At 47.6% G+C, this 20,688-nt stretch overlaps 1 protein-coding gene across 2 annotated transcripts in view; it reads left to right on the forward strand.

Moving 5' to 3' along the window:
* Positions 1-4,030: 4,030 nt before the first annotated feature.
* Positions 4,031-20,688, forward strand: part of GPR45 (G protein-coupled receptor 45) — a 43,116-nt gene continuing 26,458 nt past the window's right edge. The window contains exons 1-2 of one of the 2 annotated variants that reach the window (XR_011569202.1): positions 4,031-4,375; positions 4,704-5,141. The gene's annotated coding sequence lies outside the window, so the exon portion shown is untranslated. Of the gene's footprint in view, positions 4,376-4,703; positions 5,142-20,688 lie in introns of those variants that run through there. The other variant, XM_070798392.1, reaches the window with a different exon arrangement.

The following is a 20,688-nucleotide window of genomic DNA, read 5'->3' on the forward strand; positions in this document are numbered from 1 at the left end:
TGATGACAAAAGGCTGGATGATCAAAATTGAAAGTAACAGGCAGATTCCATCTCTCCTATCTCCATCTTGGGTGAAAATCTCTTCATTTTCAGAGGCTTGGTGTTTTTTTTTTCTTTTTTTTCCCCTTCATTTTAACACATTCATTCTGCTTTGCCCAGAAAATTATTTCGGTCTCAGACAACTCTTATTTATTCATTCCCACGGATGAAAGCAGAAGCCTGGATAATGCAAAATGATACAAATGCAGAAACTCTTTATATTTGACTTTCAAATGTGAGCTTTTACTTACATTTGATTATGCGTGTGTTTAATATTCTGGGGATTTGATTCAGACAAAATAACCAAGTCACAGGACGAGCATCTAACCGGCAAAGTGCGAGCTGCCTCGCTGGGTCCCGACCACATTCCTGAGCACATTGACAGCCCGGAGGACGAGGGCGGGCAGGACTCCAGACAGACAGAGCCTCCCAGCCCACCCTCTTCTGGCTTCCTGGGCATCCCGATGCTCTGCGCCCCCAAACCTGCTGTTCACCTGACAGCAGGTACCGCACGTGCTCTGAGCTCCGTGGCGGGAGCTTCGCCACAAAGATCACACATCTTTCTTTCCTTCCTGTCCAAACTGAGGTTCGGTTGTTTGCACCAGTCCCCCACAGTCAGGAGAGCAGATTCTACCCCTGGGGGCGGGGGTGGGCGTCACGGGGCTGTCCTGGAGTAGTCTTTCCGCCGTATTACCTGTGTTTATAACCAGCCTGTCCCGCAGAGTAAAGCCAACACCTGTGCAAACAGGGTGTGAGGAGTTGCTCTGGGCCAGCCCCTCCGTCCCGCCCCCCTACCCTTGTCATCCACACTGAGGCCCTTGTCCTGATGGTACACCAGCATCCCCTGGCTGGCACCAAGGTCCTCCCCAGCTTTCCTCTCCCCCTCACACCTCCTGTTCTAGAAACTGCAAAGGTTTATGTGTGGCAAAGGTTTCTGCTGGGATTTTATCACCAGGAAAGAACTGGAGGATGCTGGCAGGAAGCTGACATCATTGGTTATATATCAGAGAGGGGTTGGGTCTTACAGATGGAAATTACTAGAGAAGGGAAAAGGAAAGACAAGAAGGAAAAAGAAGGGAGAAAGAGACACCCAGGGAGGAAGAGAGCTTGAAGGCTGGGCCCCAGCATCTCTGGGAGGCAACTGGGCTGGGAGGGAGGGCTCGAAGTCCGGGACTGCTGATCTGGGCACCCCTCGTGACCTTTCCATGTGGCTCAGACTTCTCCCAGCCGGAGAGCCATGTTCTGAATGGGCTTATCCCAAGAGGGAGCACTGGAGGGTGAGTGCTCCAAATGACCCAGATGGAGGCTACATGCCTCTGACGATCTGGTCCCAGAAGACCCCACTGGACCCTTCCTCCGTTCTCTGTTGGCCGAAGCCACCCCAAGCCCATCCAGATTCAGTGGGTGGGGCGCAGACCACACCTCACCCCGTATGATCATCTCAACTCTCTTAGTTTCCAGCTAAGGTGTGAAAGCTCCCTTGTCAGGACAGCCGATTTCCTCTGATGTAGGAGCGTGAGGGTTCAGGTTCCTGTGATGCACGGAGCACTTGGTGGTTAATCATCTGCGGCTCATTATGATGATCTGTGGTCTCTATAACAGTCAATGGCCTGGAACCACAGATGTATTTACTGCCTTCATTTAATTGCTAACATTAGGCTTATTTTCAAGTATTTTCTCTCCATTTGGATGGAGTGCCTTTTATCTGAGCTTACCTTCAGTGTCAATAAGTTTCCCATTTCTTGACAGCTGGACACCCTGATAACATACAGCTCTCCTTCTATTAATCTTCTGTGAACTGATCATTAGGGTTGTGAAATCCATTCATCGCCAAGAGTTGTCCTTTCACAACTGCATGGTCTTCCGTTTAGCTAAACCAAACCCTATTTCTTTACCACGACTAAGGCTCTTTGTCATTTTAATAGTTCTTCCTTAGAGCTGGCACAGAGTGTCAGACTGTCCCCCAAAGAACAAGTAGATGCCGGCAACACTCCATGTTACCTTGGGTGGTAGTTGTTCAATCACTGAGTCATGTCTAGTAGATGCCGGCAACACTCCATGTTACCTTGGGTGGTAGTTGTTCAATCACTGAGTCATGTCTTTTGCATGCTGGACTGCAGCACGCCAGGCTTCCCTGTCCTTCACTATGTCCCGGAGTTTGCTCAAATCCATGTCCCTTGAGTTGGTATTGCTAACCATCTCATCCTCTGTCGCCCCCTTCTCCTGCCTTCAATCCTTCCCAGCATCAGGGTCTTTTCTAATAAGTCAGCTCATTGGAAGGGTTACCTTGGGAGCCTTTGGTAAATTTATTCCCGAGAAGACCCATAGACCTGAATATCCCTCAGATATTCTCCACTGAAGTCTTCCTGTTGGGCTGCTCTCCCCTGAGTAGAATTGGACGCTGAGTGTCACTAGTCCATCTCACTCCACAAAAACTTTAATCTTGGTTTTATTCACCTACATCGTCCCTCATTGATACAAGCAAAGTACATCAAATGGTTTTAAAAACCAGTACAATCCGGATTGTGAGATAGGAAAAGAAAACAGGAAGTCGTGAGTGGGGGAAGGGAGGGGGAGAATAGAGAGAGGAGAGGAGCCTTCCCACTCAGGGCGGCAGATTCAGAGCAACCAGGAGGAGAAGAGGCAAGGTCAAGCGGTCACAATCGGGGAGACTGGGACACCCCTGCCCAGGGCACATTCCTTCCCCCCTCCGGCCCTGTCCTGCCCCCAGGAAGGGTTTGGGGAAGTGCACAGGTGTGAGTTGCCCAAGCTAATGGCTGGGAGGTCCTGGCTTGGGCCGAAACCTCTTGGGAGGGGGGCCTGTGATCTGTGTGCACGCTACACGAGGCACCCCTTGCACCCATCTAGTGGATGACGGACAGGTGTCTGGGTGACGCTGATATTGTTCGTTGGGCTTCCCCAGTGGCTCGGTGGTAAAAAATCTGCCTGCCAATGCAGGAGACGCAGGTTTGATCCCTGGGTCGGGAAGATCCCCTGGAGAATGAAATGGCAACCCACTCCAGTATTCTCGCCTGAGATAAGATGCCATCCAACCATCTCATCCTTTAGGTCCTTGTTATTTATCTATTTAATAAGTGTGAAACTCCTGGAATTTAAATAAAAATTCTTTGTGTGCCTTTTTTCTGGAAGGATGGCCTTCAATCAAAATTCTCAAGGCGTTCAGGCCCAGAAAGGAGTGTCTGGGCCTGGGAGGGGGTCACTGTTCTCTAATTCCTGCTCCACAAACTATCGCAGGCAGGTAACTGCCAGCTCACCGCCTGTCCACCACCAGCTTTAGCGAAAGTCAGGGCCCACCAAGGCTGAGCCGCACAGGTAAAGCGCCGGAACAGACCAGGCAGATGACAACAGTCAGCTGTCAATAAATCATAGTCAGATGATATTAAGAAGTTATTCTTAATTTTGTGACATAGGATAATGATATTGTGATCATGGTTTTTTAAAGTCTTTAGTTAGCCTGGGGGAGTGGGGAGCAGATCAAAGAAGAAAGAAAATGTTGACAATCTTTCAGGCTGGAGCTGAGCACTCCTGGGTTCAGGATACAATTTTTTCTACTTTTGATTTTTAAAATGCCGTAATAAAAAAGTTTAAAAAATAAAAATAAATCCAAGCTACTCTTCATAACAAGATGCAAATCACTCAGCCAGGCGGAAGTGTAACTTCTCCCAGAGAGGGCAAGTTCAGTCGCCACCCTGCACCTTGCAGGTCTGTCTGTCCGACAGGTGCCACGCTTTCGGAAGGAAAACAGGTAAAAGGTGGGTCCCGCTCTTAAAGAGCTGGCGCCCCTCCTCCTCCCCCGCAGCGAGCCCCTCCTGGCCTCGGTTTTGCTCTCCCTGAAATGGGCTGACGTCCCCGTTGGAAGAGGCGCCGGCAGTGAAGGGGGGTGGGTCGGGAGCGCCTCCAGGATTGCCCAGGTGAAGCAGAGGCCGGCATTTTCCAAAGCTGGCTGGGGACGCGGGGGTGGATGGAGAGACTCGTGATTGGGAAGGAGGAAAACACACAGACACACACACTCATCTCCCTCCATCCTCTTCCTCTCACTCCGCCCCCCGAGGGGCGGTACCCTGGTCCCTGGGGGAGGTTTAGGCCCAGGACCCGGGAGCGCGGCGGGCCGGGGAGAAGGGCTTGGGTTTCGCAGCCCCAGCCGGGAGGCCGGTGGTGCGGCGGCCCCTCCCCTGCGATCCCTTCCCCTCCTCCCCGTCTCCTCCGCCCCATCCTCCTCCGGGTCCCCGGCAGCCGAGGCTCTGGGAGCAGCCGGCGGCGCAGCGGCCGCGCAGCCTTTGTCTCGGGGCAGCCGGGCGGAGGGCCCAGCGCAGGCGTAAGTGACCGGTGGCCGGGCGGGGGGGCTCGGCAGGGAGCGGGCCCGGGTCGGGGGCACTCCCTGCGGGGGATGCGGGCCAGCCCGGTTGTCCGGAGCTCGGGCTGTGCGCGCCCGGCCAGGTGGTGCCGGGGCGCGGTGGGCGCGGAGGGGCCGCCGCCGAGAGGGCGCCGAGAGGGGCGCTGGGGTGCGCGGAGGCGGCGCAGGGGTCGTGGGGGAGGTGCCGAGCCGCCGCGCTCTGGGACACTGTGCGCTTTCGCTGGGCGCCGCAGCCTTGCGCCTGCGGACGTGCGGCTTGGGTGCGAGTCCTGTCGGCCGTGTTTCTCAGGGCAGAGGCCACACGGGGACGCAGGAGGCAGAGGACAGGCAGTGATGAAGCAACGGGAGAGGACCGGGCCGGCGTCACCAGCACCAGCACCAGCACCAGCACCATCACCATCACCATCACCACCATCACCATCACTGACCTGCGCCCATCCCGGCTTCCCCCACCTCCTCCCCGGTGTAAAGACAACTTTATCAGATTATTTCCTTTTCACGGGTAATACTTTGAAAAAGCATCGGAGCTCCTCAAATCAGAGATCAGAGGGGCTTGCAGTCATCTGTCCGGGGCCGGTTAACTAAGGTAGCAATCAGGCTTCGATGCTCTCGGTTTTTCTAATTCTGGTCTTGGAGAGGTCTGATTAAAAACTCCCCCTCACTTGGTAATGATGATGATGATGATGTTGATGATGATGATCAAGTATAAAGTAATATCCTCACTAAATTAGATAATCAGGAGTTTAATTTTTTCTCTCTCTCTTTTAATTTTTGGGTGTGAAAATACCAGCAGTAAGTGGAGACAAGAGGAAAATGAAGCTTTTCCAAAAATAATAACCAGGAATAGGGGTAAAAGAGGTCCTTTGTAGAAAAGTCACCCAAGTGGGCTGAAGGCAGTGAGCCCCATCACGTGTGGAGAGTGCTTTTGGTGGTTGGTAGATCTCGATCTCATTACTCTGGATGTGTGTAGTTTCTCACGCTGCCCCAAGAATGTTTCCGTTGCTGTTTCAAACTGGCCTTTCCTTGGTCCAAGGGACCACAGATCAGACCAAAGCACGCACGCGGCTCTGGAGCCATCAGGGCTGTTAGGGAGCCCAAGGTGAGCCCCACAAAACCGGCTCCTTACGAAAAGTGGCTTTCAGAAAATAAGCAGCTAAGTCCCCTCTGTTTTTGCCCACTGGTTAGAAATGAGCCTTGGACATCTGGGTTTTGTGTTCTCGTCCAACTAGACGTAAAGTAGACAATCCTACGTATCTTGATATGCTTGGAAATTTTCTTGCCCAAAAGTCAGGGTAGCAGGACTCCTTTTTTAAAGATGATTGTTATTTATTATCTATTTGTGGCTGCACTGGGCCTGCATGGCTGCGCGGGCTTTTCTCTGGCTGTGGCAGCGGCGGCTGTTCTCTGGAGGCAGTGCTTGAGCGTCTCATTGCGGTGGCATCTCTTGTTGTAGGGCACAGGCTCTAGAGTGTGGGCTTCAGAAGTTGTGGCTCACAGGCTCAGCTGCTCCACAGCAGGTGGGATCTTCCCAGACCAGGGATCAAACCCATGTCTCCTGCATTGGCAGGTGAATTCTGAGTCACCAGGGAAGCCCTAACTTCTTTCTGTTTACTGAAGTATCATTTATACACTTAACTCACTGCACAGCTCAAACTTTACCTATGTTGACCCCCACATAACCTGCTCCCAGAGTAAGAGAGAGAAAATCTCTGTGGTCCGTGAGTGTTCCTCTGTGTCCTTTTCCAGATATAACTTCTTCTTTGGCTGTTCCCAACATAGAAAAATAATTTCTTTTCAGTGTGTTTCAGTCACTCAGTTGTGTCCAACTCTTTGTGACCCCATGGACTGCAGCACGCCAGGCTTCCCTGTCCTTCACCATCTCCCAGAGCTTGCTGAAACTCATGTCCATTGAGTCGGTGATGCCATCCAACCATCTCATCCTCCATTGTCCCCTTCTCCTCCTGCCCTCAGTCTTTTCCAGCATCAGGGTCTTTTCCAATGAGTCGGCTCTTCACATCAGGTGGCCAAAGTGTTGGAGCTTCAGCTTCAGCATCAGTCCTTCCAGTGAATATTTCAGGACTGATTTCCTTTTAGATTGATTTCTTTTCAGTATCTCACATTAAATCTGGTTGGCCTATTCCTTTAGCAAATAGGACTGGAGACTTCCTTGGTGGCTTAGTAGTAAAGAATCTGCCTGCCAATACAGGAGACATTGGTTCAGTCCCTGGTCTGGGAAGGTTCCACATGCCGAGGAGCAACTAAGCCCAGGAGCCACAACTATGGAACCCATGCTCCCTAGAGCCCATGCTTTGCAACAAGAGAAGCCACTGCAGTGAGAAACCCACACACCACAGCTAGAGAGGAGCTCCCACTCGCCGCAGCTAGAGAAAGCCCATGCAGCAACAAAGACCCAGCACAGCCAAAAATCTAAATAAACAAATAATTTTTTTTTTTTAGAAATTTATGACTGAGTCCCAGCCCTGGGCCCAGCACTGCATGGACAGGAGCTCCCCATGGACAGGCAGATAAACCAGATACTTAGATAAGCGGGGGTGACACTGCATGCAGATACAGAACGTTCCAGGCCATATCCTAGTTTTTTTTTTTTTTTTTTCCTGAGGGGGAAAGGGAAGGCTTCTTGGAGGATGTGAATCTTCAAGTTGAGAACTGAAACATGAGCACAAGGTCATCAGTAAAATGTGGTCAGAGGAAAAGGAAAGTCTGTTATGAGTGGCAGGAAGGTCATACATCATGGTTCAGAAAGAAGAGAGTGTGGAGGGTTTGAGGAACAAAAACTCATTGAGGCTGATTGGAGCACAGTCTGGGGGAGGAGTGTGTAGACAGCCGGGGGTCAGCAGGGCCACCAGGAGACTCAGGCCGGGGCAGGGGTGGTGGTGGTTTTCTGGCAGGGAGGAGGCCTGGACACGCATGGAGGATGAGATCTGATTGTCAGCTGGCTGCTGTGCGGTGGGGAGACTACAGAAGGGATGGGGGCCGGGTGACTGCCGTGGCATCCCAGCGAGACACCATGGTGGCCTAGCCAGGCAGTGGCAATGGGAATCAAGGATTGAAAGAGACTTAGGGAACTTCTCTGATGGTTCAGTGGTGAAGAATCCACCTCGCAACGCAAAGACCAGGGGTTTGATCCTTGATCAGGAAACTAAGATCCCACATGCGGCAGAGTGACTAAACCCAGGAGCCACAACTACTGAACCCATGCACTGCAGATGGAGAGTCCGTGTGCTGCCACTAAGACCCACATGAAAAGATAACATAAATAAATATTTAACAAAGAAAGAAACTTAGCAGGCAAAATCAACACGTGTTTGACCTGTGAAGATTCAAGGATGCCCCTTTGGTTTCTTAGATCTCACAAAACTGGTGGACGATGGAGCCATTGGAGATATTGGTGGGGGAAGAATCTGGTTTATATAATATCCTTTTGTGATATATAACTCTCTGAATACCCCTGATCTCAGTTGCCAGTTAGCTTGTGGGATATGTAGGTAGAAATGTCTCCCAGGAAGTTGTAACAGATGTTTTTGGAGCATGTGCTATGTGCTAGGCATTCTGGGGTCACCTAGATGCAACTCTGAATGAACCACACAATGCAAGGGTGAACTATGACCTTGTGAGGCTCACATATATCAGGCCAGAGCTGCAGTCTGGGGGCTTCTGAGTGTAGGTGGTGACGAAGGCTTCAGAGCGAATGGATTTGTTTGGTAAGATTCTAGTGAAAGAGTAGAAGCCAAGGGTTAAGTCTCAAGGGACACCAGCAGACTAAAAAGGGGAGATGGCAGAGAAAGCAAGAAAGGTGTGGTGTTCCGAGGTCCAGGGAGAGGTCCCCAGAGCCACCTGCAGCTAAGTTATGTAAGGTGAGGTCTAGAGGGACTTCCCTGGTGATCAGTGGCTAAAGCTCAGCTCCCAACGCAGGGGTCTGGGTTCCATCCCTGGTCAGTGAATCAGATCCCACGTGCCGCAACTAAGACCCAGTGCTGCCAAATAAAATGAGTAAATAGTAGGAGAAAAAAGATGAGGATCAGCAGCAGCAGCTGACACCAGAAATATAAGTTCTTTTAAAAATTTATAATTATAAATTTATAATTTATAAATTAATTTATAATTGCTCTACAATGCTATGTGTTTCTGCTGTACAACAAAGTGAGTCAGCTCTATGAACACATATATCCACTCCCTCTTGAGCCTCCCACCCCCACCTCCATCCACCCTCAAGGTCATCACAGAGCACCGAGCTGACCTCTCTGCGCTCTTCAGCAGCTTCCCGATAGCTGGCTGTGTTACACCTGGGAGTGTATGTATGTCCGTGCTGCGCTCTCACTCGACCCCTCCATGTCCACAAGTCTGTTTTCGACATCTGTTTCTCTGTTCCTTCCCTGCAAAGAGTTCATCAGTACCATTTTTCTAGATTTCATTTATGTATATTAGTGTACGATGTTTGTTTTTCTCTTTCTTACTGAAGTACACTTTGTATGACAGACTCTGGGTTCATCCACATCACTGCAAATGACTCCATTTCAGTCCTTTTTATGGCTGTATATTTCCATTATATGTATGTATTACATCTTCTTTATTCATTCATCTGTCTATGGACATTGGGGTTGCTTCCACGTCCTGGCTATTTTAAATAATGCTGCTACGAACATGTGGGGTGCATGTGTCTTTTTGAATTATGATTTTCTCAGGGTGTATGTCCAGGAGGGGGATTCCTGGGTCATTGTAGTTTTATTCCTCTTTTCTTAAGGAACCTCCGTAGGTTCTTCTTAGTGGCTGTGTTAATCAGCAGTCTCCCAGGACCACCTGAATCTGAACTGACCCTCTGAATGCTAACCAGACTTCCAGGTGATTCACACGCCCCCCGCCCCCAGAGTTTGAGAACCACTGCTCTACTGTATTAACTAACAAGAAAGTCAGTCACAGGTGCCTGGGAGACTTGGTGAGAGTAATTTCACTGGTGTTACAGCCTGGTTAGGCAAATTTTTTTTAAATTTTAACAAACGTGTTCGGAATTTTTTATTGGGAAATTTCCAATGTTTTATTTTCTTTTGCATGTTTTGAGTTTTTTCCCCTTCTATACAGTAGTTGATCACAGATTCATATTTTGTTTCACCCTGTTCTGTATGATTTGGGGAGTTTTGTTTTTATCTACTTTGAAACACTTCCATGTATACGTACATCCACCTACATCACTGATAATTGATTCGCTGCCCTCGGGTCTGAAAGGGAGGAGTGAAAACAGCAAAGCAGAGTGGAGATGGGTGGATCTCAGCTCTGAATGGCAGCCTGAGAAAGCACCTAGACACCTAAAGTTGTTTCTTCCAGAAAGTTCCAAGACACTGTCTGGGGTGTATTTCTAATTATTTGCACTTGTCGTCATGTGAAGTAATTGGATATGTGTCCTTTTCATCTAAAGTGGGCCAACAGTATAACCTTAATTGTTGTACTTCTGGTGTGCTAATAAGGAGGAGGGCTGCTAGGAACTAGGTCTTCCCCTGACTTTGCTGTCAGATCCCCAAGTATTTCATTTCATTTGATGGGAAGAATTGGAGCATATCACTCTGGTTTGCTGTCATTAGGGGAAATCTGTGGTGGAGGTTCAAGTGAGAAGAGACTAAGGTAGACCTCCAGGCACAGATCCAGGATGCTGTGGACTCGGACCCCGACCCACCCCCACCCCAAGTAAAGCGAATGCCGCAGTGAAGCAAGTCACACAAATCTTTCGGTCTTCCAGTGCATATAAAAGTGATTGGAGGGAGGGACTTCCCTGGTGGTCCAGTGGCTAAGATTTGGCTTTCCCAATGCAGGTGGCTGGGTTTGATCCCTGACCAGGAAACTAAATTCTGCATGCTTCAACTAAGACCCAACACAGGTATGGGGAGGGAGGTGGGAGGGGGGTTCAGGATGGGGAACATGTCTACACCCGTGGCGGATTCATGTTGATGTATGGCAAAACCAATACAATAGTGTAAAGTAATTAGCCTCCAATTAAAATAAATTTATATTAAAAGATTTAAAGATTATTGATACATTGACACTACACTGCAGTCTGTTCAGTGTGCACTGGCATTGTGTCTAAGAAGACAATGTGTATACCTTAATTATAAACACTTTATTGCTGAAAACTGCTAACCATCACCCGAGCCTTCATCGAGTCATGATCTTTCTGCTGGCAGAGGGTCTTGCCTTGATGTGACGGCTGCCGCCTGACCAGGGTGGTAGTTGCTGTCAGTGTAATAACAGAAATAAAATCTCGCTGAAAGTAAACAATCAGCCTCCTTAACCAGAAGCTGAACAAAGTATTAGTTTGTGCACTTGCTCATTTTTCCCATCTGCTGGGTCAGAGGAACCAAATGGACAAAACAGAACATGTTTCACACTTTTCCTGCTAATGACTGTTGACATTCAGTGCCCATGACTTTGGGCCTCAGGCAACAAATGAACTGACAACAGCTCAAGGCACGGAAGCGCTGTGTTCTATACCTCCACAGGTTTCATTAGCGAAGACTCGTTGCCTTGTGGAAGGTTTTCTAGAATATTCTACCTTATGCAGTTGTCCAGGGACATCAGGTAGAAAAGAGTTTGAACAGGAGAGACAGACCTGGGTTTTGGTTCTGACTCCACCTCTGTCCATCCCTGGTGGCTCAGACAGGAAAGACTCTGCCTGCAATGTAGGAGACCTGAATTCAATCCCTGGATTGGGAAGATCCCCTGGAGACGGGAATGGCTACCCACTCCAGTATTCTTGCCTGCAGAATTCGATGGACAGAAGAGCCTGGTGGCTACAGTTCAGGGAGTCAAGAAAGAGTCGGACATGACTAAGTGACTGACATCTTCACGTTTTTTCTGCCTCCATCTAAGTGTCTGACATTTGCAGGTCGCTTACCCCCACCCAGCCCACCCCCACCATCTTGAGCCTCCATTTCCTCTTTTGTTAGCAGGAAGGAAGGTACACAATTGTTCTTCCCAATCCTGCGATAATGCGATTCTGTGCTTCTCTTCCTTCGTGTGCCTTTTCCCATCTTTTTTCTCTTATTCTGAACTTGACACCCGCATACTGGATGCTGTTACCATAATTACCCAATCACAGAGTGCCCCGTGATGGAGAATAAAGTCGCTACTATCTATGCTAAAACTGTTTGGTTATTTTGGAGGGAGGGCGGGTAAGAGCTCCATGCGTGAAGCTCTAATTACAGTAATATAGTACATTAGATTATAGCTCTCTTTTGCCCTATTTTATTGATGATCATAGCTCAGGAAATCCAAGCCAAGATTTTTATTTCCATGCTCACATTCTCTAGATCCCAGGCATCCAAGAAAAGGCCAGCTCTTGAAATGAGAAAAGCTGGACTGAAGTTGTGGCTCCCAGTTGAGGGAGGAGCAGGGAACGGGGCGGGGGCCCTGCATGGCTCTCACCAGTGAAATGCACCTTCCAGTGCCAGCCTGGGCACCCACCCTCTGTATCCTTGGCTCAAGGTCCCCTGGCTGTGCCCCTCACTCAAGCCCATGTCGAGGGGCAACATGGAGGTGTCTACCTAGAGTGTACTTTTTTCTTAAATACATTTGCAGAAGAAATGTTGTTCAGTCGCTAAGTTGTGTCCAACTCTTTGTGACCCCATGGAGTGTAGCACGCCAGGCTCCTCTGTTCTCCAGTCTCCCAGAGTCTGCTCAAATAAATGTCCACTGAGTCAGTGATGCCATTTAACCATCACAACCTCTGCTGCCCCCTTCTCCTTTTGCCTCCCATCTTCCCCAGCATCAGGGTCTTATGACTACAGACATATTAATACATCTTTTGTTACCCAAACGTTATCGACCAGAGTGTTTCATTGTTCACTTCCATAATAAATCTCCAGCCGCAGGCGTTAGTTTCTGCAAAAATCCCTCAGTAAAAAATGTGTTAAAAAAAATACTCAACCTTATAATGGAGTAGAATGCAAGACTTGCATAAATATTTAACATGAGATAGAATGCTTAAGGGCTTCCCAGGTGGCTCAGTGGGTAAAGAATCCACCTGCAATGCAGGAGACTCAGGAGACATGGGTTCATTTCCTGGTTTGAGAGGATCCCCTGGAGGAGGGCATGGCAACCCACTCCAGTATTCTTGCCTGAAGAATCCCATGGACAGAGTAGCCTGGCAGGCTATAGTCCAGGGGGTCACAAAGAATTGAACACGACTGAAGTGTTTGAGCATGCACGCACACAGGATGCTTAAAAGAAACGTCCAGCAGATAGAGGCTAATTTGGGGTCTCTCCCCAGATCCTTACTCATATTCTTCTACTGTTTAGGGCACTTTGGTGGAAATCATTGAAAATGCTAACCAGTAACATTTATGGAGTGCTGTGAGTGGTTCTAAGCATTTGAATGTGATTCTCTGGAGGTTTTATACTTATCCCCATTTTTCAGAGGAGGAATCTGAGATACAAAGAGAAGTTCAATAATTTTCCAGAGTTCACAGAGCTTGTAAGTGGCAGAGCTAAGACTTAACCCCATCAACTTCTCCCTTCCCTTATTCCTCATGCTGCCAACACCCCCCTTACGGAGAAAGCAGCTGCACCCCAAAGGATGAATTGTCCACATCACGGTCATGACAGGTGGATCTAATGAAGGGTGGGGAACCTTGCTCTAGACAGTCTGCACAACTGACCTCAAGACAAATGTGGTGAACGCATCTCTAAAGAATCTTCCTGGACCTTCAGAACAGCCAGACACAGAGCAGAATCTCCCGATGAAGGTGCACTTTCTAGAAGTAGCAGATGCTTCTCTGCATACCCCCTGCTTCCGGATGAAGCCAGCTCTGGTCTCCAATTGCTGATGGGCCTGCTCTCCTCCCTGGACCACTGAGCCAAGAAGGCCTGAAGAGACCCTGCAAGGAGTACACATTCTGTCCTGTGAAATGGATTGAGGAATGTGCTCAGAGAAAGATGAGTAAAAGGCTATGTGTGAATGTCAGTGTGGAGAAGCCATCGGTTCTGCCTTGGGTGATCGAGGAAGGTTCCCTCGAGAGAGTGGGCAAGGAGGGGCATTCTGAGTGGAGGCAAGGCATGTGTGAAGACCCAGAACCAACTGCACAGCATGTGTCTGGAACCCAGCAGTGATGCATTTTAGCGGCAGCAGCAGATCACATGGAAGAGCAGATGAAGAGAAGGCAGTGGATGTGAGGTGGAGCCATTGAATTGCTGGCTTTGAAGGCGAAGGAGGTTGAGTTTTAGGATGAAGCCAGAGATGAGCTGCCCACAGTTATGGAGGAACAGAAAGGAAGGCTAGAGATTGATGTCTTTGCCCACAATCTGCAGAGCAGAGGAGCCTGGAAGAGAGGGAGAGATCGTCAGCTTGGAGGCTAATTTGGGAACCATTTAAAGAATGCAGGCAAGAGATAGTGAGTGGGAGAACAGGACCAAAGCACAGAATATGGAAACTGCATACTCTTAACTCAAGGCTTATTAAGGAGGTAGCATCTTCACTATACACACACACACACACACACACACACACACACACACACACACGCACACACACACACATATAGATTCCTGCTTCTAGGAAGATGATGTACAAGTAATTGTTCTTATTCTTCCTGCTAGGTAGAACTAAACATCTCTGAACATTCTGTGTAAAATAAGCATAAGAAGACTCTGAAAGTGGCAAGAAGGAGGTAGACCCACCAGGGAACTTAGGACATGGAGGATAACACTGCCATGAGTTCCCTGGGTGTTATTTCATCTCTGGCATCCCAGAGTCCCATAACATGACACCCAACACATCTAGGCTTCAACCTCAAATCACTCGTCATACAAAGAATCAGGAAAATCTCAACCTGATTGAAAAACCTCAAGCAATAGATGCTGACACCAACATAATACATGTGTTAGAATTACCCAACAAGGATTTTAAACAAGTCATCATAAAAGTGCTCAGGGAAGTTATGGTACACTTTGCTCAAATGAAAAATGAAAAAAATCTCACTGAAGAAATAGAAAATATGAAAAAGCATGAAATGGAAATTTTAGCACAATAAATAAAAGAAAAGTCTCAGTGGATGAAGTTAACAGCAGAGTGGATGAGACAGAGGAGGAAAATTAGTGAACTGGAAGATAATCAAAAATTACCTAAAGCAAATAAGAAAAAAATAGACAAAAGGAAAGAAAGAAAGAAGGAAGGAAGAAAGACTTAGAGGCCCACGGGACTATTAGAAGAGACCTAACATTCATGTCTTTGGAGCTCTAGACGGAGAAGAGAAGAAGGTCAGGACTGAAAAAGTTCTCAAGGAAATAATGGCCACTATTATTCAAACTAGAAATCAATAACAGAAAGATAACAGGAAGGTCTAAACACTTCAAAACTAAATAACACTTCTAAGTAATTCACAAGTCAAAGAGTACGTCTCAAGGGAAATATAAAGACAATCAAAATGAAAATAAAACATATCAAAATTTGTGGGATGCAGCTAATTCAATGCTGAGAGAGAAATTTACAACATTAAATACTTAGAGGCAAAGTCTCAAACCAATAATCTAAGCCTCCATCTCAAGAAACTTAAAAAACAGCAAAATAAACCCAAAGCAAATAGAAGGAAGAAAATGATATTCAATCAGAAATCTATGAACTTAAGGGGATTAAGAGGTATAAAATAAAAGCTATTATCTATGAAATAAAACTATTCTGTATAAAATTAAAAACTGTAATATATAAAATTTAAAAAGCCACAGGGGTATATTGTAAAACCCAGGGAATTTAGGCAATACTTTATAATAACCATAAATGGAGAATAACCTTTAAAAATTGTGAATCACTATGTTGTACACCTGACACTTATACAATATTATACATTAACTATACTTCAAGAAAGAAAGAAAAAAGAAGAAAGAAACTTGTGAATTTGAAAATAGAAAATCAATGAAACAATTGAACAAAAAGCTGGCCATTTGAAAAGATAAAGTTACTGACAGATCTCTATCATGACTGACAAAGAGAAAAGGAGATCAGATCAGATCAGATCAGTCGCTCAGTCGTGTCCGACTCTTTGCGACCCCATGAATCGCAGCACGCCAGACCTCCCTGTCCATCACCAACTCCCAGAGTTCACTCAGACTCACGTCCATCCAGTCAGTGATGCCATCCAGCCATCTTATCCTCTGTCGTCCCCTTCTCCTCCTGCCCCCAATCCCTCCCAGCATCAGAGTCTTTTCCAATGAGTCAACTCTTCGCATGAGGTGGCCAAAGTACTGGAGTTTCAGCTTTAGCATCATTCCTTCCAAAGAAATCCCAGGGCTGATCTCCTTCAGAATGGACGGGTTGGATCTCCTTGCAGTCCAAGGGACTCTCAAGAGTCTTCTCCAACACCACAGTTCAAAAGCATCAATTCTTCAGCGCTCAGCCTTCTTCACAGTCCAACTCTCACAAAAGGAGAGAACATGCCAATTCTAATACCAGAAATGAAATAGCACTATAAATCCTTCAGACATCAAAAAAAGTAGTAAGAGACTGGTACAAGCAACTCTTTACACATAAATCTGGCAAGTGGGATGAAATAGACCAGTTTCTGAAAGAGTGCAACCTACCACAACTGCCTCAATATGAAACAGATAATTTTAACAGTCCTACAACTATTAAGGGAATTAAATTCCTAATTTAAAATCTCCAGACCAGACCGCTTCACCGGAGAATTATACCATACATTTAAAGAATAGTGGATCAATTCTAACTAATGTCTTCCAGAAAAAATAGAAAGAGAGAGAACTCTTCTTGGGCCTCTTTATGAACGCATGATTTCTCTGCTGTCAAAACCAGAAAACAACAGAACAAAAAAGGAAAGCTAAACACTATGAAAATAGGTGAATCTTCTTCAGAGAGATGCCCTTTCAGCCCCTTTGTCTGTGTTGGAATCAGGCTGTTTGTTTTTACTGTTGAGTTGTAGGGGTTCTTCGTCTATTCTAGACATTAATTCCTTGCTGGGTGTTTGCTTTTATAAGTGTTTCCCATCGGTGGACTTTTCATTCTGTTGTTAGTGTCTTTGGATGCACAAAAGTTGTAAATTTGAACGTCCAGTCTAATTTTCCTTTTGTCGTTTCCGTCGCCTCTGAAGTTTCCTTGTGGGAGAGGGGTCGTGTGGGAATATATCGTCTTTCCTGCTTGACATCCACACTCCTCCGTGGCCCCCATCGGGCCCCCTCCCCACCCAGCAGAGCCTGTGGGGCGCAGCATTGTATGAATTCTCTCCCCTACTCGCGTCTCCCACCAGACGGATGGGAGGGGGTTCCTATTGCATCCTGGGGCTTCCCAAATACTGCACAGCACAGGGTAGGGCTGAAAAAGTGTTGGATGAGTAAATGAAGGCGTGACTGAATAAACGGCTCCTGGAAGGAAGAAGTTGGCCTCTCAGCAGGGCTGCAGAGCCTCAGACCTGGCTGCTTTCAGAAGCTCTTTCTTTCCTTCCTTAGTCCTGGGAGGTTGTCTGTCAGTGGGGTCTGACTTTTATGTAATTGTTTGGAGCATCACAGTACAGCTCTAAAGCTCTAAGGTCGGAGTCTAATCCTCCCCCTTCTCTAATGAAGAGGACGTGTCTTCTGTGGCAAATGGGTGATTTATTGAGTGACCAAAGACTGTTTGTACTCCTGATAGAAGCTAGAGCAGACAGGCTGCTCGCTAGAAGGAATGAGACCAGCTTCTTCTGAATAGGAAATTGCTTTCGTCGCCCCTGGTGTGTCCTTGCTAACGTGGAGCTGGGTGCGTCCTGTGTTCTCCTTCAGATGGACGGCCCTCCTCAGGACATCCTGTCCAGACACCTTTTTAAATGAGCTCCGTGTGCGTAACTCTCCTGCCAGCGCCCAAGGCGCCTGGAACACGCATTCAATCTGAAGTCACAATTGAGAGCCTACCTTCCGTAATAAAAGAAAATCTCCCAAATGAAGCATGAATCGTTGTTAAGGATCCTTTCCTAATTTTTCATCCCTTTTAGGACTGCTGACGTCACTATCCAATAAGGGGTAGCAGGCACCAAAAGCCTTAGGAAAAAAATAAGGAGAAAAAACATGAAATTAAGAAAATTCAATTAATCCTGGTGAAACGGGGAAAAGACTGTTAATGTAAATAATTATTTTATTTTAGTGGTGAAACCCCGCAAAATCAGTCTTTCCTGTCTGTCTGGAGTAAGTCTGGAAAGTCATGTCATTCCAGAAGGAGCAGGACTCAGACAGACCTGAACGAGCATCTGTGGGGTCACTCCCTTCTCTCCATATGATCTTGTACATGTTATGGAACCAGTTGTAGCTTCTGTTTGCTCCTCTGTAAAAGAGGGATGTGATGAAAAATGCCTTACAGAGCTGGTAGAAGATGGAAAAAAACAGCATGTTTAAGGCACTTGCTCAATAAATAACCCCTCCCTTCCTCTCCCCGCTCCTCCCCCTTCTACTATGCAAGGCTTTTGTTGTGGGTACAGCCATTGAGGATGGAGTTACTTATTAGGTGATTACTAATTTAAAAAGTGTTAGACTCTTTAGAGAACAATCTTATCGTTACCAGGGGAGAAGGATGTGGGGAAGGGGTAGTTACGGAGTTTGGGGTGGACGTGTACACACTGCTGTATTTAAAATGGATAACCAACAAGGACCTAATGTGCTGTACAGGGAACTCTGCTCAATGTTACGTGGCAGCCTGGATGGGAGGGGGCTTGGGGGAGAATAGATACATGTATATGTATGGCTGAGTCCCTTCGCTGTCCACCAGAAACTATCACAGCATTGTTAATTGGCTCTACCCCAATACAAAATAAAAAGTATTTTTTTTAAGTAGTAAAAATGGTAGTCTAGTGGTAGATCAGATGACCGAGACCCTGAGGATGAGAAAATGGTATTTTTTTCTAACAAGATGTCATCTCTTTTATCCACTCATTCTTTCATCAAACATTCGTGTCTGATGCCTTGAGAAAGGAGCTGGTGGCAGTGAAGGTTTAAAAACTGAGCTTGTGCCCTGGAAGCTTGACCTGATTTGCAGTTTGCTTTTTCTCCCATGACTGATTCCAAATTGTCACTAGATATTTGGTTGGTCTGGGCGAGCTGTTGTGGCTGCAGTGGTCAATGTGTGAGCCCCCGGCTTTACTGTACGCCCCAAGGATGGGCTCCATGGGTGTCATCCAAGGCTACATCCTGGCGCCCAGCTCCCCGTCAAGAGAGCCCTCAGCATCACCACTGACCACTGACCCACATCCAGCAAAGAACACTTTTTTGGCTTATATACTTCAGAATGCTTTCCTCTGTCTCCAGTCCCTTTCATGTCACTGGGGCAGGAAGGGAGTGCCATGCACTCCTCAAGGTCCTATTTCTGCCTTCATGAAAGAGCAGAGAGACACAGCAGCATATTTGGGAAGAATTTTGTACAGTTAAAGGATTTCTAAAAATCTGTAAACAGACTACACTGTGGAGCCTGAAAGCAAGTGGAGATAATTGGAATCCCGTTCCCCAAAGAGACACAAGGCTCTACCCTATTTTTTATCACAAATATTTCCATGTTTATTCCTTGTGGAGGAATCTATCTCCAGAGAGAGTTACAGTTCAGTGTCCAGAGGGTGGATGCCTCCGGCCTTGCTGCTCAGAGTTGTCTTCTGCTAACAGAATGGAGTGGAGGTGCTGACCAGTCCAGGAGGGTGGAGATACCACGAGGCCCTGAGCCAGCCAGGGCTTCAGGCAGGAGGCCCAGAGCCAGCTGGGGCTTCAGGCGGGAGGGGACATTTCTAGTCTTCACTTTGGAAAAGCAGATTCCCAGCAGAGACATTTCCATGGTCCGTTTTCATGGACCAGCATCCATCCAGTTTTAAAGAACTTACAAGGGCTTCCCTGGTGGCTCAGTGGGAAAGAATCCGCCTGCCAATGCAGGAGACACGGGTTCACTCCCTGATCTGGGAAGATCCCACATGACTCAGAACCGTTTGGAGGGACGTTGGGAGGTCCGGGGGAGAGGATATTGGGGAGCGAGGTGGGGACAGGTCAGGGAGAGGCACACAGAGCCCAGCAGAGACAGGGCTCACTCAGAGACAGCAGGTGGGCAGAGCACTTCGGGTGGGTCTGAGGGTGTCTGCACCCAGTCAGGGCTGTAGAGTTGCGGGCCTGGGGGCAGCACTGTGTCTGCTTTGCGTCCTCTCTAATAATTAGTGCTGTTGAGCATCCTTTCATGTTCCCGTTGGCTACCTGTATGCCTTCTTTGGAGAAATGTCTATTCAGATCTTCTGCCCATCTTTTGACTGAGTTTTTTTTTTTTTTTTTTATATTGAGTTTTATGAGCTGCTTATATAGTTTGGATATTAACCCCTTGTCGGTCATGTCACTTGCAAATAATTTCTCCCATTCGGAAGTGAGATGTGTTGAGCTTCAGGTGTCACGGGCGAATTTCTGGGGACATATGCGCAAACCTGGAGAAGGCAATGGCACCCCACTCCAGTACTTTGCCTGGAAAATCCCATGGACGGAGGAGCCTGGTAGGCTGCAGTCCGTGGGGTCGCTAAGAGTCGGACACGACTGAGCGACTTCACTTTCACTTTTCTCTTTCATGCATTGGAGAAGGAAATGGCAACCCACTCCAGTGTTCTTGCCTGGAGAATCCCAGGGACGGGGGAGCCTGGTGGCTGCCATCTATGGGGTCACACAGAGTCGGACACAACTGAAGCGATTTAGCAGCAGCAGCACATGCAAACCAGAAGCGAAGTCTTGGGTGGATGCTGGACTTAGGAGTCATGAGTTTCGTTAGGAAGCCATCAGGTATTTGATCAAGGGAGGAACCAAAAGACCCAGTGTTTAGGGGAACAAGCATCACATGTCATTTTGGGAGTCAGCTGGAGAGAGATGATCCTGAAATGGGATGGTTTAGGAGCTATTACACTGACCTAGAAGACTTGGCAGAGGATAGAGCCATAAGCTGTCTTACAGACTCAGAAGCTGATTGGATGGGAGGAAAGAGGCAGAGGGAGGAGTCAGGGATGACTCAGGTGACAATCTAAGTGCTCCACGAGAGTGATGAGGCCATTTCTAGACGAGGCAGGAGGAGGGACAGACCTCTCATAGGGTGAGTGGATAAGGGGCTGGGTGGAGAGGAGGGGGAGGAACTTGGTTTTAGGTGTTTGAGTACGAGGTGCTGAGGGTCCCCCTGACTGGCAGTGGATGGAGTGGACGATGGGGAAGGCTCAGGCTTGGTGTCAGAGCTCAGAGTTCAAATCCAGGTCCCGAAGCTTCTAAGCCATGTGACCTTGATCAAGTGTATGCCACCCCTG

This window comes from Bos indicus, chromosome 11 (assembly GCF_029378745.1).
Source record: "Bos indicus isolate NIAB-ARS_2022 breed Sahiwal x Tharparkar chromosome 11, NIAB-ARS_B.indTharparkar_mat_pri_1.0, whole genome shotgun sequence".
NCBI lineage: Eukaryota > Metazoa > Chordata > Mammalia > Artiodactyla > Bovidae > Bos > Bos indicus.